This window comes from Tursiops truncatus, chromosome X, assembly GCF_011762595.2.
Source record: "Tursiops truncatus isolate mTurTru1 chromosome X, mTurTru1.mat.Y, whole genome shotgun sequence".
NCBI classification, from domain to species: domain Eukaryota; kingdom Metazoa; phylum Chordata; class Mammalia; order Artiodactyla; family Delphinidae; genus Tursiops; species Tursiops truncatus.
Window position 1 is genome coordinate 17,151,263 of NC_047055.1, and position 12,942 is coordinate 17,164,204.

At 43.4% G+C, this 12,942-nt stretch overlaps 1 protein-coding gene across 1 annotated transcript in view; it reads left to right on the forward strand.

Annotated features, from left to right (window-relative positions):
• Positions 1-1,515: 1,515 nt before the first annotated feature.
• USP26 (ubiquitin specific peptidase 26) overlaps positions 1,516-12,942 on the forward strand; it is a 70,805-nt gene continuing 59,378 nt past the window's right edge. Inside the window, exons 1-3 of the mRNA XM_073799571.1 lie at positions 1,516-1,584; positions 4,353-4,451; positions 7,392-7,454. The gene's annotated coding sequence lies outside the window, so the exon portion shown is untranslated. The remainder of the gene's footprint in view (positions 1,585-4,352; positions 4,452-7,391; positions 7,455-12,942) is intronic.

A 12,942-nucleotide genomic window follows, 5' to 3' on the forward strand; every position in this document is an offset into this window, starting at 1 on the left:
TACTGCCACCTTTTGTATTAAGTAGATATTTTCTAGTATATCATTTAAATCCCTTTAATTTCTTTTACAACCTATTTTTTAGTTATTATTTTCTTAGTGGTTGCCCTGGAGATTACAATTGACCTCTTAACTTATAACAATATAGTTCTGATTAATACCAACTAAATTTCAATAGCATATGATGGAGATTGACTGCTTAATAGGTACAGGGTGTCTTTTGGGGATGATTTTTTAAAAAAGTTTGGAACTCAATAGTGGGGATGGTTGCACAACATTATGAATATACTTAATGCCGCTGAATTGTATACTTGTAAGTGGCTAAAGTGGTAAATGTATGTTATGTTTGTTTTACTACGACAAAAAAAAAAAGAAGAAAAAAGGAGGATAAATTAAGACATTCCCAGATAAACAAAAAGAAAGACTTTGTTGCTAGCAAAGCTGCCCTTACAAGAAACACTATTGGCAGCTCTTCATGCTAAAATTAAAAGATAATCTCTCCACTTGAATCCACATGAAGAAATAAAAGTATCAGTAAAAGTAACTACATAGATAGATGTTAAAGAAAGTATAAAGGTACTTTTTTGTTTGTAACTCTATTTTAATCCTATCAGATTTAGAAGATACCTGTATAAACAAGTAATTATGAATATGTATTGGATGAACCTCAAAATCAGTAAGCTAAATGAAAGGTGTCAGGCACAAAGGTCACGTACTGCATGACTCCATTTATAGGAAATGTCTAGAATAGGCAATCCATACAGACGGAAGGCAGATTGATGGTTGCCAGGGGCTGGGGAAAGGGGGAATGAGAATCAACTGCTTAACAGGTTCTGGATTTCCTTTTGGGGTGATGAAGATATTCTGGAATGCCATAGAAGTGGTGGTTGCACAACACTGTAAATGTACTAAATGCCACTGAATTATTCACTTTGAAATGTTAATTTTATGTTATGTGAATCTCATCTCAATGACAAAAGAATGCAGCTCCCTAACTGATATGGATGCAGGGGACTTGGGAACCGCACTTTGGTCAACCAATCCTATGGTCAACCAATCCTAATCACATGATTTGGGCCTCCAAGGGGTGAGGATTTTAATTCTTCTGTGTTCTCTCCCCTTGAAGGCCTCTGGAGAGTCAGGTAGAAAGAATTGAAATAGCGGACCATACCATCCCCACCACACCCCCTGATTGCACAAGTGCACTTGTCTGGTTCGGTCCATTTAGCCACTCCCTCCACCCCTCCAGTTTCCCGTTATGGTGGTATGCTCCTGCCCATTCTGAAACATTATTACCATGTAGGCTCTTGGTTCTGACCATTCTGTACAAACACTCCACGCTGGAATCCTTGATTGTGATGCAGGCAGGTGTTCCCCTTACAGAGAAAGAGCGAGTGGATACTATCCCTGTCAGTCATTCTTGCCCCAACCAATCAGGATCTTTATGGGCGGAGCCGTCAACTGGCTATAAAAGGAAGGTTCTGCGTGGTCTCGGGGCCCCTTTCTATCTTGGGTCCTCAGGTGGGCGGGTGGTGAAGCAGTGCTCTCAGAGGTGACCTAACAAGGCGTTGCGCCCACCTGCATAAGGTTGGTTTAATTCTTATTTGTCATTGATAGTTGGCTAGTTACAGTGTGCTTTTTATAGAGGAGTATATAGCGTGTAGTAATATACATTAATAATATTGTAATTAATAATATACTTCGTCTGGAGGGCTTTGGATTTTTGACAATATGGATCACTTAGCTGAACTTGGGCACAGTGTTGTGCTTTATGTTACAACATGATTGACTCTGTAATGTTTTATTTGTTTAAATATTGGTCTTGGTCATATACACCTTTGTATATGGTGTTAAGGTGCTGTTGGCTGAGCAGGTACAGGAGAGCGCTGTGGCTTCCAGGGAACTGATTTTGGCTTTTTATTTTAAATCTTTGCACGACTATTGTCACTGTGTATTTAATTCTTGGTTGGCCCCTCAGAGAGTAATTTTGTGTGTGTGTGTGTGTGTGTGTGTGTGTGTGTGTGTGTGTGTGCTTTTCTCGTCAGATTGCGTGCCGTTTACTCGGCAATTGTGTATTTGGCATAGCTTTATTTGTCTAAATTGTGCTCTGGTCTAGGTCCTCTTTCCCAGGTGTTATTCCACAGGGGGGAAAGTGATTTGTTCAGTTTCTATTTATAAGCAAGAAGGCCAGCAGGGTTGGGTACCAGGTTAGTCAGGACAGAAAAACGCGGGAATTCAGGCTCCTCCCCCACGCGCTGCTGACCCCGCCCCTTTGGTGAGGTGCTGCGGAGGAGGTTTGTGCTGTTGAAGATTCCGTCCAGGCAGGCTTCTGAAATCGGTAACAGTCGCCCGTCTACGTTCGTGCCTCCATGACGAACATCTTTCGTGCCTCCATAACGAACATCTAACTTCTTATTCGGGGGAAGACATCTAACTTCTATTCAGGGGGAGAATTAAATGAAAGGAAGACCGTTGTTTCTCTCAGAAACCTGACGACCGAACTCAGTGAGAGGAACCCCGATTCTCGCTTTGAGGTAAAATGGTGCTGGTATTGAATTTGTCTGGCTTGTTCTTGATTTCTACTTGAATTATGTATACTGTTCAGTATCTCAGTGACTTTATTGGTGGAACACGAGTGATCTCCAAATATTGTCTTCCTGTATTATGTTTAGAAATTAGAAAGACAGACTGTTGGTAGGATCGAAAGCTGCCTCCGCCTTTGTGACTATGAGGTACCGAGGTTTTAGGCATTGGGACATTAACTAGCCTCACAAATACTACCGTTTCAAGCCCTAAACGTTGAAAAAACTTTTTTTTGCGGTACGCGGGGCTCTCACTCTTGCGGCCGTTCCCGTCAAGGAGCACAGGCTCCGGACGCGCAGGCGCAGCGGCCACGGCTCACAGGCCCAGCTGCCCCGCGGCATGTGGGATCCTCTCAGGCCGGGGCAAGACCCCACGTCCCCTGAGACCGGGGCAAGACCCCGCGTCCCCTCAGACCGAGGCAAGAGCCCGCGTCCCCTGCATCGGCAGGCGGACTCTCAACCACTGCGCCACCAGGGAAGCCCCTTGAAAAATGTTTAACTGTGGTATTTAGGTCCAGGGGTCAGGCTTGAAGGCATCTTTTTTGCGTCCACTTTGCTCATAGGATTCTTACAGGGGCGGATATTTTCCAGAGGCCACATCCACACAAGCCAATGTTAGCACCTGTCAAATTTCTTTTATTGTTACTGCCTTGAAGGATCCATTGTCAGTTTCAGACAGTAGCAATGTTATGTAATGGTTGGGGTTATTCCTAAAAGTACCCTAAATGATACTAGCTGCTTTTTGATGCCTGTGATTTTCTAACTTACTGTGTTACTGGTTACTTACACCAATACCCCATGAAATGTTGTTGTGGAATCTGGTGAACAGCTCAGCCTCCCATTTCAAAGGTTTATTACCCGTAATCCTGCCTGAGTCTCTAGCTATGGTATTGAATAGAATAAACAGATTCGTTCGAGACTCCGTCTCATAGAAGTTAAGGGACATTGCCTTTTAGCCTAATATTTCCTACTTTCCCTGTGGTGTTGGATTAAAGCAGGATGAACTATGGTTCATTTTGAAGGGGCAATCAAACCTCTGAAGCAGCAGTCTCATCTGATCTGGTAGCCACAGGATGAGTGCAGTCCCTGTCTTGTCTTTCACTCTGCCTGATTCGGGACCCTGGCCCCCCCAGCCATTTCCAAAAGTTCCTCTGGATAAGGAGGAAAAAAGAGGATGTTTGTCTCAGCCACTCAGCTAAATAAGTTTCCAAGTTAAGTAACTTGCCCACTGTGGTGCTAAGCTGTCCACCCTCATTAAGTCTCCTGGCAGATTTGTTCAATCATCACCTTTCTCAGGTCCTGCTGTGGAAAAGTCCAGTAATGATCAGTCTGTGGGCTTGTAACATGAAGAAGAAGGCACCAGAACCAGTAGTGAGAACCAGCCAGATGATTAAGTGCATGTCTGTGTAGTGTTGTAGTGTGAGGTGAGGGGCGTCGGGCAGAGGGCAACTCTGCTGTCTCCTGTTTCATTAAACACGATTGAACCCCTTCCCTGGGTCTCTAGAAATGGGAACTACCACTGGTGGCCACTGCAGGGTCACTTCCGGCACCGCTGACTAGCTCTATGGTGGAGACCCTGTTTGTACAACCAGTTCCTTTAATTAAGCAGGAGAGTCTTTTCCCCCATACTTATTTGTATTCCTCTGTACACTGTGCGTGCCACTGTTACAGAGACATTGGCATAATCAAACTGTTCTGATTTCAAAGAAACCTCACTTCGCCTTTTTAACACCAAAGTTTTGATCTTTCTTTTTATTCTTTTTGGAAAGCCAGTAGCAGACAGCAGAAGGGTGGAACGCACTAGATTGTAGAAGACAAACTTCGGGAGTCAAAGGAGTTCGGGGTGCTGCTTAGCTTCCTTCGTTTCAACAGGTATGAGAATGTGGATCTGAATGTAATTTTAGAGCTCAGCTCTATGGAAAAGGGGAGAGATGAGATTCATGGACCAAGTGGGAAGCAGGGAATGGCAATCGGCCAGCCTACCTACCCTCCCTGTGGCATTTATTTGGTAGGGGTCCTGAAGGCATAGGCCAGGAATTAAATTAATATGTAGGTCATACTCCTCCAAATCTTTACCCCTCCATACATTGTTGGCCATTTTCCTGATCTGCAGACATTGCTGGGACCACATACCATATTTAATACACAGAAAGCCTCCAGTCTCTGAGTCTGAGAGACACTCAGTTCATTTTCACTCTAAGGCAAGTCTGGTAGCTCAGCTGGCTTCTAACATATTATTTCAACACTTTGTGCCACTGTTAAAAATTTTCAGTGAATTCAGGTATTGGAAGCTGGGGGCAAGGTTTGAGATTTGCATGCTTAAGGCTCCCTGACCCCTGTTGTTTCCTGTTCCATTACACAGTGGAATGAATGGGTTTGGGTGAGGTGATCATGACAAAAAGTGCTAATGTTGATTGGGTTACATTTAATGCTCCTGTATAATAAATGCTGTCTCTTGTCCCTGTCCTGGTCGTAGTCTCTGTCCAATACACGCGTCCAAACCACAAGACTTGATTGGTAAGAATTCCCCATTTGGTGCTGTTTCACCCAGATTGCTATCTGATATGTTTCTTTAAAACATGTACAGGTCCTGTGTGTGCACTTGATTTCACCTTTGCTAACTGTCAATTTTCTGGCAAGGTGTGTGGTAACTGGGTCAGGATTCCTTTCTGATGAATGATGAGATTTCCTATTAATTTGGGATTGAAGCTTTCAGAATACGGGAATAGCAAATCTCAGTGTGGGGCATCTTCTAACCGTAGTTTATACACTTGGAGTTGTTGCTCACTCTGGCCTACGTTTTGGGATGTGGTCTCCCCCTGCAGCCATGTACCAGTAAGTCTTATGAGTTGCACTTACTATAATCATCTGTAGAGTAAATGCCTGCATGACGTAGCTCTAATGCTTGGTGCTTTATAACTTGCCACTTGGGTTGCTTTGGAGTCAGTCAGATCACAGTTCCAACCTGATTCCACCAGTAACTGTCTATCCTTAATTCCTAACTAACTTTTTGAGTCTCAGTTTCTTTATCTGCAAAACAGGGATCATACTTTGCTATCAGGAATGTCGTGAGAATTAAATGTGATAATCTTTGTAATGCACCCAGGACACAGGAGATACTCAAGGAATTAACCCCCCACTCCCCAGTTTCCTGAATGCATGTATTGCTTGGTTTAGCACCTTCCCTGTCCCCTTCCTTTAATTATTTTCTTTCCTTTCTCAGGTACAGCAAATTCCTCATAGGTTACACTGGCTTCTCTTTGGAAACCACACCTCTGTGACCTTGCTATGAAGCAAGAGGTGGCCCAGGGACTCAGAATTTTCCTTGTTCTGAGCCCAGGTTCTGTCTCTGCTAACTTGGACACCTTATACCGAGGCTGACATGGCTCAGCACCCAGTGGGATTCTAGGATTTGTCAAGCTATGCGGGCTGGAGGGTGCCTGTTAACTGGCAGTCGTAGAAAGTTCTCCTCCATTTCCTTGCCTATAACAAGTCACTTCTGATCTGTGATTAGTTCATTTAAGATTAGGTAAAAACATTGGCAATGCGAAAGATGGGGGAAAATGCTAAATATAAATATGCACTATCCTAAGATGTTCTCAAGGAGACTTTTAACCTTTAGTCTCAAAAGAACTTCTAAAGATTACCCACCCAAGGTCCAAATATCCACATTTCTTTTTGATTAGAAACTAAAGTGTCTAGCTGTTACATAGCACATTGACATTTCAAGACCTTTGAATTTTCCCTGTAATTGGTTAAATTGCTTTAAGGCCCTGGATGGCAAGGATCATTGTTATTTCCCATTAAGTGAAAAACTGAGGCTAGCAGTATCTAGACTAAGCCTTACCCAAAACCGCGTAGGGGACTTCCCTGGTGGTGCAGAGGTTAAGAATCCATCTTGCAATGCAAGGGATGCCGGTTCCATCCCTGGTCAGAGAACTAAGATTCCACATGCCGCGGGGCAGCCAAGCCCATGTGCCACAGCTAGAGAGCCTATGCACCCTGGAGCCTATGCCCAGCCACAACTAGAGAGGAGCCCGTGCTGCGCAACAAAAGATCCCACGTGGCATTTAAAAAGTTGCATGGTTGATGCAGGATTTATTGCCTGTCTGACTTCAATAATAACATTTGTAGGAATGGTGAGAAGATCATGGAAGAGTTGCAGGTCATTTGTATATCTTGATGGAGACTAATTATAGGTCTGGCCCATGAGAATAAAAACACAAGTGAGAGAGAGGCTTTCTCTGTCCTGTTCATATTTGCATTCCAAGTGTCTGGAATTGATTCTAGGAGTGAACTGCCTCCTAGTGAAGGACCTTAGGTCTAGGTGAGATGTCAAAAGGGACAAGAGACATTGCTGTCTGTCTGTGTGTAGACACACACTTTAAGAAGTTCTGTCCAAAGTCTAGAAGGAGCTGATGAGATTGCCGCACTGTGGCTGGATCAGGCAGAATCTGCAGGTAACTCTAGTAGAATACTGCATTAAGACTCTAGATAGCCACGAGGACCTCAGGAGAGCCTCGTAACTGCTAGATGCCCAAAGAGCAGACCTGTGAGCTTCTGCTAGAGTTCTTCTTCCAGAGTCAAGAGTGGAGGTTCTGCTCTCCTTGCTTGGGTCTTTCTCTAGCTGATGATGCAGCGTTTAAGGTCTAGGGACAGATTTCCCTAGAGGAAGCAGGGCAAGAGATGCCAGCTAGAAACATGCTGGCAGGAGAGTAAAGAGAGAAGAATGATCGTTCATAGTGCACAAGGGTACATGAGTAGCTTGCTGGTCAGGGAGTAACTTTTCTAAATTTGGTCTCTTCTCAACAGATCCAGTTTTACTGTTCCCGCCTGAACTGATAAAGGCCTGCCTCTCTCAGGACGCTTGTCGAGGTGAGGACATATGAGAGTCACAGAAGAGAAGCATTTTTAATAATATATCATTTTGGGCTTCCCTGCTGGCACAGTGGTTGGGAGTCCGCCTGCCGATGCAGGGGACACGGCTTCGTGCCCTGGTCCGGGAGGATCCCACGTGCCGCGGAGCGGCTAGGCCCGTGAGCCATGGCCACTGAGCCTGCGCCTCCGGAACCTGTGCTCTGCAACGGGAGAGGCCACAACAGTGAGAGGCCCGCATACCGCAAAATAATAATAATAATAATAATAATAATAATAATAATATATCATTTTGATTCACAAAATAAGCAAAATGGCTGCAGGTAAAGGTTTTCACAGCTTGCATGAGTGTTAATTAGAAACAGTTAGAAGCCTTGGCTGTGAGAGGCACTTGTTTAATTTAAATATCTATGCAAAGAAACTGCTCCTTATCAGTTAAAGCCATGGCTGGCACCCAGCCATCAGGAGGCCCCAAAACCCATCTGTTCCCTTGCACTTTTGACCAAAGCAGTCACTCCCACACATGTAGTTAGTGTAAGTGTGTAGGTCATTTGGGTACTTGAACCCAGTGGGAATTTTGATTCCTCATTTAAGCAAAAAACACCTTCCAGCTACCTATTTGAGCATCTCTCATTTTTGGCTATCCTATAAACGTATTTTCTCCATGTGTGCATGTAGTTAGGTTGGAAATGTCAAGGGACCACAGGGGGATGTTTATGAAATTCCATAAAAATATGCTTTCACAAAGCTGAGGTTTATTGGTATTCTAGACTTCTTTTCCATCAGTCTGCTCCTCGCCCCGCCCCCTCACCTTGAACTTTTGCTTGCATCTGGGAATCAATTTTGCCTAATTTCCAAATGTTGCTTGTCGGTGGTTTGGCTGGATTCATACCCAGAATGGAAGGTAACTTGGTGCATCTTAATGACATAGATATTATCCTTATCCTGAAAGCTTTTTTCCTCCCTTCCTGTTATTTTGTTTTGTAATTTCTCAGCAGAATCAAGAAATATGTGATAATTTCATTAAAATGAGAGGTTCTCTTAACACTACAATGACCGTACTGTCCCATTTCATGATAAACTCTACTCATCATATGTAGGCATTTGTGGGAATTCATATTTTTCATGGAGTTCTAATGAGTCAAAAGTGATCCAGAAAAGACTGTCCATTGGTCACTGACTGTCCAACTATGGGGCTGACATGCATTTCCTGCAATCTGTCCGTGCAGAAACTGGGTGCACAAACCAGTCATGAAATAGAAGTTTGTGTTTTTTAGACACTTGTATCAAACTTATACCAGTACGACATTTAAAGAATAAAATAGTTCCATGAGGTTTACTCATCAAAATAGTACTTCTCCCAACCTACCACCATCCCCCCATTTCCTGCTCACCATATTTATCCAGAAGTGACACATGTGATTTTGCAACTATAGAAAAACTGGTGCTGAAAGCTGCTCAAAAACTCATGAGAGCGCTAAAAGGATTTAAGATGGGGTTCTTTGGCCACTTTTTGTCTGTCTTTCTAGAGGGAGAAGAATTACAGAGGATAAATTCTCAGAAAGGGAATCAGGAGAAGGGGGAATGACAAATAAGAAATGGTCTCTTACCTTCAGGGGCCTACAGCCCAGCCCAGAAGGCTGTTAACAGCAGCACTGTGTAGAGCTGCTCCGGAGGATGAGGATAAAGCAGACAGAAGGACAAGGGCTTCTGGTGTGAAAGGTGTCATGGGCATTGTGTGTTCAGGGGGTGTCTCCTGCCCCCTTCCCCCTTCCCATTACTCCCTGTGCTTCAGCATCTCCCCGGCTGGAAAGTAACCTAAGGGTATCACAGATCCGGGAGTTTTACTTCTATGGTCTGAGATGTAGCCAGCAAATATAGAAGGTGATGCATGTATCAGGAGGCAAAACTGTGACTTACTGTAAATACCACTTTTTCCTACACGTTTTAGCTTCAGAATATAGGCATTCAAAAGAAATGTCTAGCGCTGTTGTCACTTGATTTTTTAAACTTTCATGTGTCCTCCCACCTTCTGCCTTGTGGTTTGATTCAACTAATCAAAGTAATGGCTAAAGATGATTTCTCGTGGGCAAAGATATCACTGTAGATGAGACTTTAAATTTTAGTATCCTTGAAGGCAATCTCCGTTTGAGATGCAACAACTGCTGTAAACGCTTCATTTAGATATGTATGCCATCTATGGCCTATTTTTTATTTTTATTTAGCATCTTTATTGGAGTACAATTGCTTTACAGTGTTGTGTTAGTTGCTGCTGTATATTGAATTTCTTTAATTTTTTTTTTTACCACCAACACAGGTATTTTCTTTCTTAATGTACATATTTAAAATTTATAAAATGAAGACAGGAACGTGAGATGAAAATAATCTTCATCCCACCTTCTACAGATAACCATGGTTGAGAGTTCACTTTCTCACTTTCCAGTCATTTGTCTTAAACATGGATAAGTATTATTATTTTTCTACAAAAATGGGATCATACTGTAGGTGGTGTTTTGCAGCCAATTTTTTTTTTAACATCTTTATTGGAGTGTAATTGCTTTACAACGGTGTGTTAGTTTCTGCTGTATAACAAAGTGAATCAGCTATACATATACATATATTGCCATATCTCCTCCCTCTTGCGTCTCCCTCCCTCCCACCCTCCCTATCCCACCCCTCTATGTGGTCACAAAGCACCCAGCTGATCTCCCTGTGCTATGCGGCTGCTTCCCACGAGCTATCTATTTTATATTTGGTAGTGTATATATGTCCATGCCACTCTCTCACTTTGTCCCAGCTTACCCTTCCCCCTCCCCATGTCCTCAAGTCCATTCTCTACGTCTGTGTCTTTATTCCTGTCCTGCCCCTAGGTTCATCAGAACCATTTTTTAAATTTTAGATTCCATATACGTGTGTTAGCATACGCTATTTGTTTTTCTCTTTCTGACTGACTTCACTCTGTATGACAGACTCTAGGTCCATCCACCTCACTACAAATAACTCAGTTTCATTTCTTTTTTTGGCTGAGGAATATTCCATTGTATATATGTGCCACATCTTCTTTATCCATTCATCTGTCGATGGACACTTAGGTGGCTTCCATATCCGGGTTGTTGTAAATAGTGCTGCAGTGAACATCGTGGTACATGACTCTTTTTGAATTATGGTTTTCTCAGGGTGTATGCCCAGTAGTGGGATTGCTGGGTCATATGGTAGCTGTATTTTTAGTTTTTTGAGGAACCTCCATACTGTTCTTCATAGTGGCTGTATCAATTTACATTCCCACCAACACTGCAAGAGGGTTCTCTTTTCTCCACACCCTCTCCAACATTTATTGTTTGTAGATTTTTTGATGATGGCCGTTCTCACCAGCGTGAGGTGATACCTACTGTAGTTTTGATTTGCATTTCTCTAATGATTAGTGATGTGGGCATCCTTTCATGTGTTTGTTGGCAATCTGTATATCTTATTTGGAGAAATGTCTATTTAGGTCTTCTGCCCATTTTTGGATTGGGTTATTTGTGTTTTTGATATTGAGCTGCATGAGCTGCTTGTATATTTTGGAGATTAATCCTTTGTCAGTTGCTTCATTTGCAAATATTTTCTCCCATTCTGAGGATTGTCTTTTCGTCTTGTTTATGGTTTCCTTTGCTGTGCAAAAGCTCTTAAGTTACATTAGGTTCCATTTGTTTATTTTTGTTTTCATTTCCATTTCTCTAGGAGGTGGGGCAAAAAGGATCTTGCTGTGATTTATGTCATAGAGTGTTCTGGCTATGTTTTCCTCTAAGAGTTTTATAGTGTCTGGCCTTACATTTAGGTCTTTAATCCATTTTGAGTTTATTTTTGTGTATGGTGTTCGGGAGTGTTCTAATTTCATTCTTTTACACGTAGCTGTCCAGTTTTTCCAGCACCACTTATTGAAGAGGCTGTCTTTTCTCCATTGTATATGCTTGCCTCCTTTATCAAAGATAAGGTGACCATATGTACATGGGTTTATCCCTGGGGTTTCTATCCTGTTCCATTGATCTATATGTCTGTTTTTGTGCCAGTACTGTACTCTCTTTTTTTTTTTTAATGGAAAACCAGTATATGTTTTATTTTTTTATTTATTTAATTTTTTTAAACATCTTTATTGGGGTATAATTGCTTTACAATGGTGTGTTAGTTTCTGCTTTATAACAAAGTGAATCAGTTATACATATACATATGTTCCCATATCTCTTCCCTCTTGCGTCTCCCTCCCTCCCTCCCTATCCCACCCCTCCAGGCGGTCACAAAGCACCGAGCCGATATCCCTGTGCCATGCGGCTGCTTCCCACTAGCTATCTACCTTACGTTTGTTAGTGTATATATGTCCATGCCTCTCTCTCGCCCTGTCACAGCTCACCCTTCCCCCTCTCCATATCCTCAAGTCCGTTCTCCAGTAGGTCTGTGTCTTTATTCTTGTCTTACCCCTAGGTTCTTCATGACATTTTTTTCCCTTAAATTCCATATATATGTGTTAGCATACGGTATTTGTCTTTTTCTCTCTGACTTACTTCAGTCTGTATGACAGACTCTAGGTCTATCCACCTCATTACAAATAGCTCAATTTTGTTTCTTTTTATGGCTGAGTAATATTCCATTGTATACATGTGCCACATCTTCTTTATCTGTACTCTCTTGATTACTGTAGCTTTGTAGTAGAGTCTCAAGTCAGGGAGCCTGGTTCCTCGAGCTCCGTTTTTCTTTCTCAAGATTGCTTTGGCTATTGGGGGTCTTTTGTGTTTCCATACAAATTCTTGGTGGCTGCAGCAGCAGCCTTAGCGTCTCATGACCGTCTCTATAGTTTCCACGCTGATAGCCGCAGCTCGCGCCCGTCTCTGGAGCTCGTTTAGGCAGTGCTCTGAATCCCCTCTCCTCGCACATCCTGAAACAATGGTCTCTTGCCTCTTCGGCAGGTCCAGACGTTTTCCCGGACTCCTTCCCAGCTAGCGGTGGCGCACTAGCCCCATTGAGGCTGTGTTCACGCAGCCCACCCCAGTCCTCTCCTTGGGATCCGACCTCCAAAGCCCGAGCCTCAGCCCCCAGCCCCCACTCACCCCAGTGGGCGAGCAGACAAGCATCTCGGGCTGGTGAGTGCCGGTCGGCACCGATCCTCTGTGCGGGAATCTCTCCGCTTTGCCCTCTGCACCCCTGTTGCTGCTCTCTCCTCTGTGGCTCCGAAGCTTCCCCCCGGCCCACACCCTCTCTCCACCAGTGAAGGGGCTTCCTAGTGTGTGGAACCCTTTCCTCCTTCACAGCTCCCTCCCAGTGGTGCAGGTCCCGTCCCTATTCTTTTGTCCCTGTTTTTTCTTTTCTCTTTTGCCCTACCCAGGCACGTGGCGAGTTTCTTGCCTTTTGGGAGGTCTGAGGTCTTCTGCCAGCGTTCAGTAGGTGTTCTGTAGGAGTTCTTCCACATGTAGATGTATTTCTGATGTATTTGTGGGGAGGAAGGTGATCTCCACGT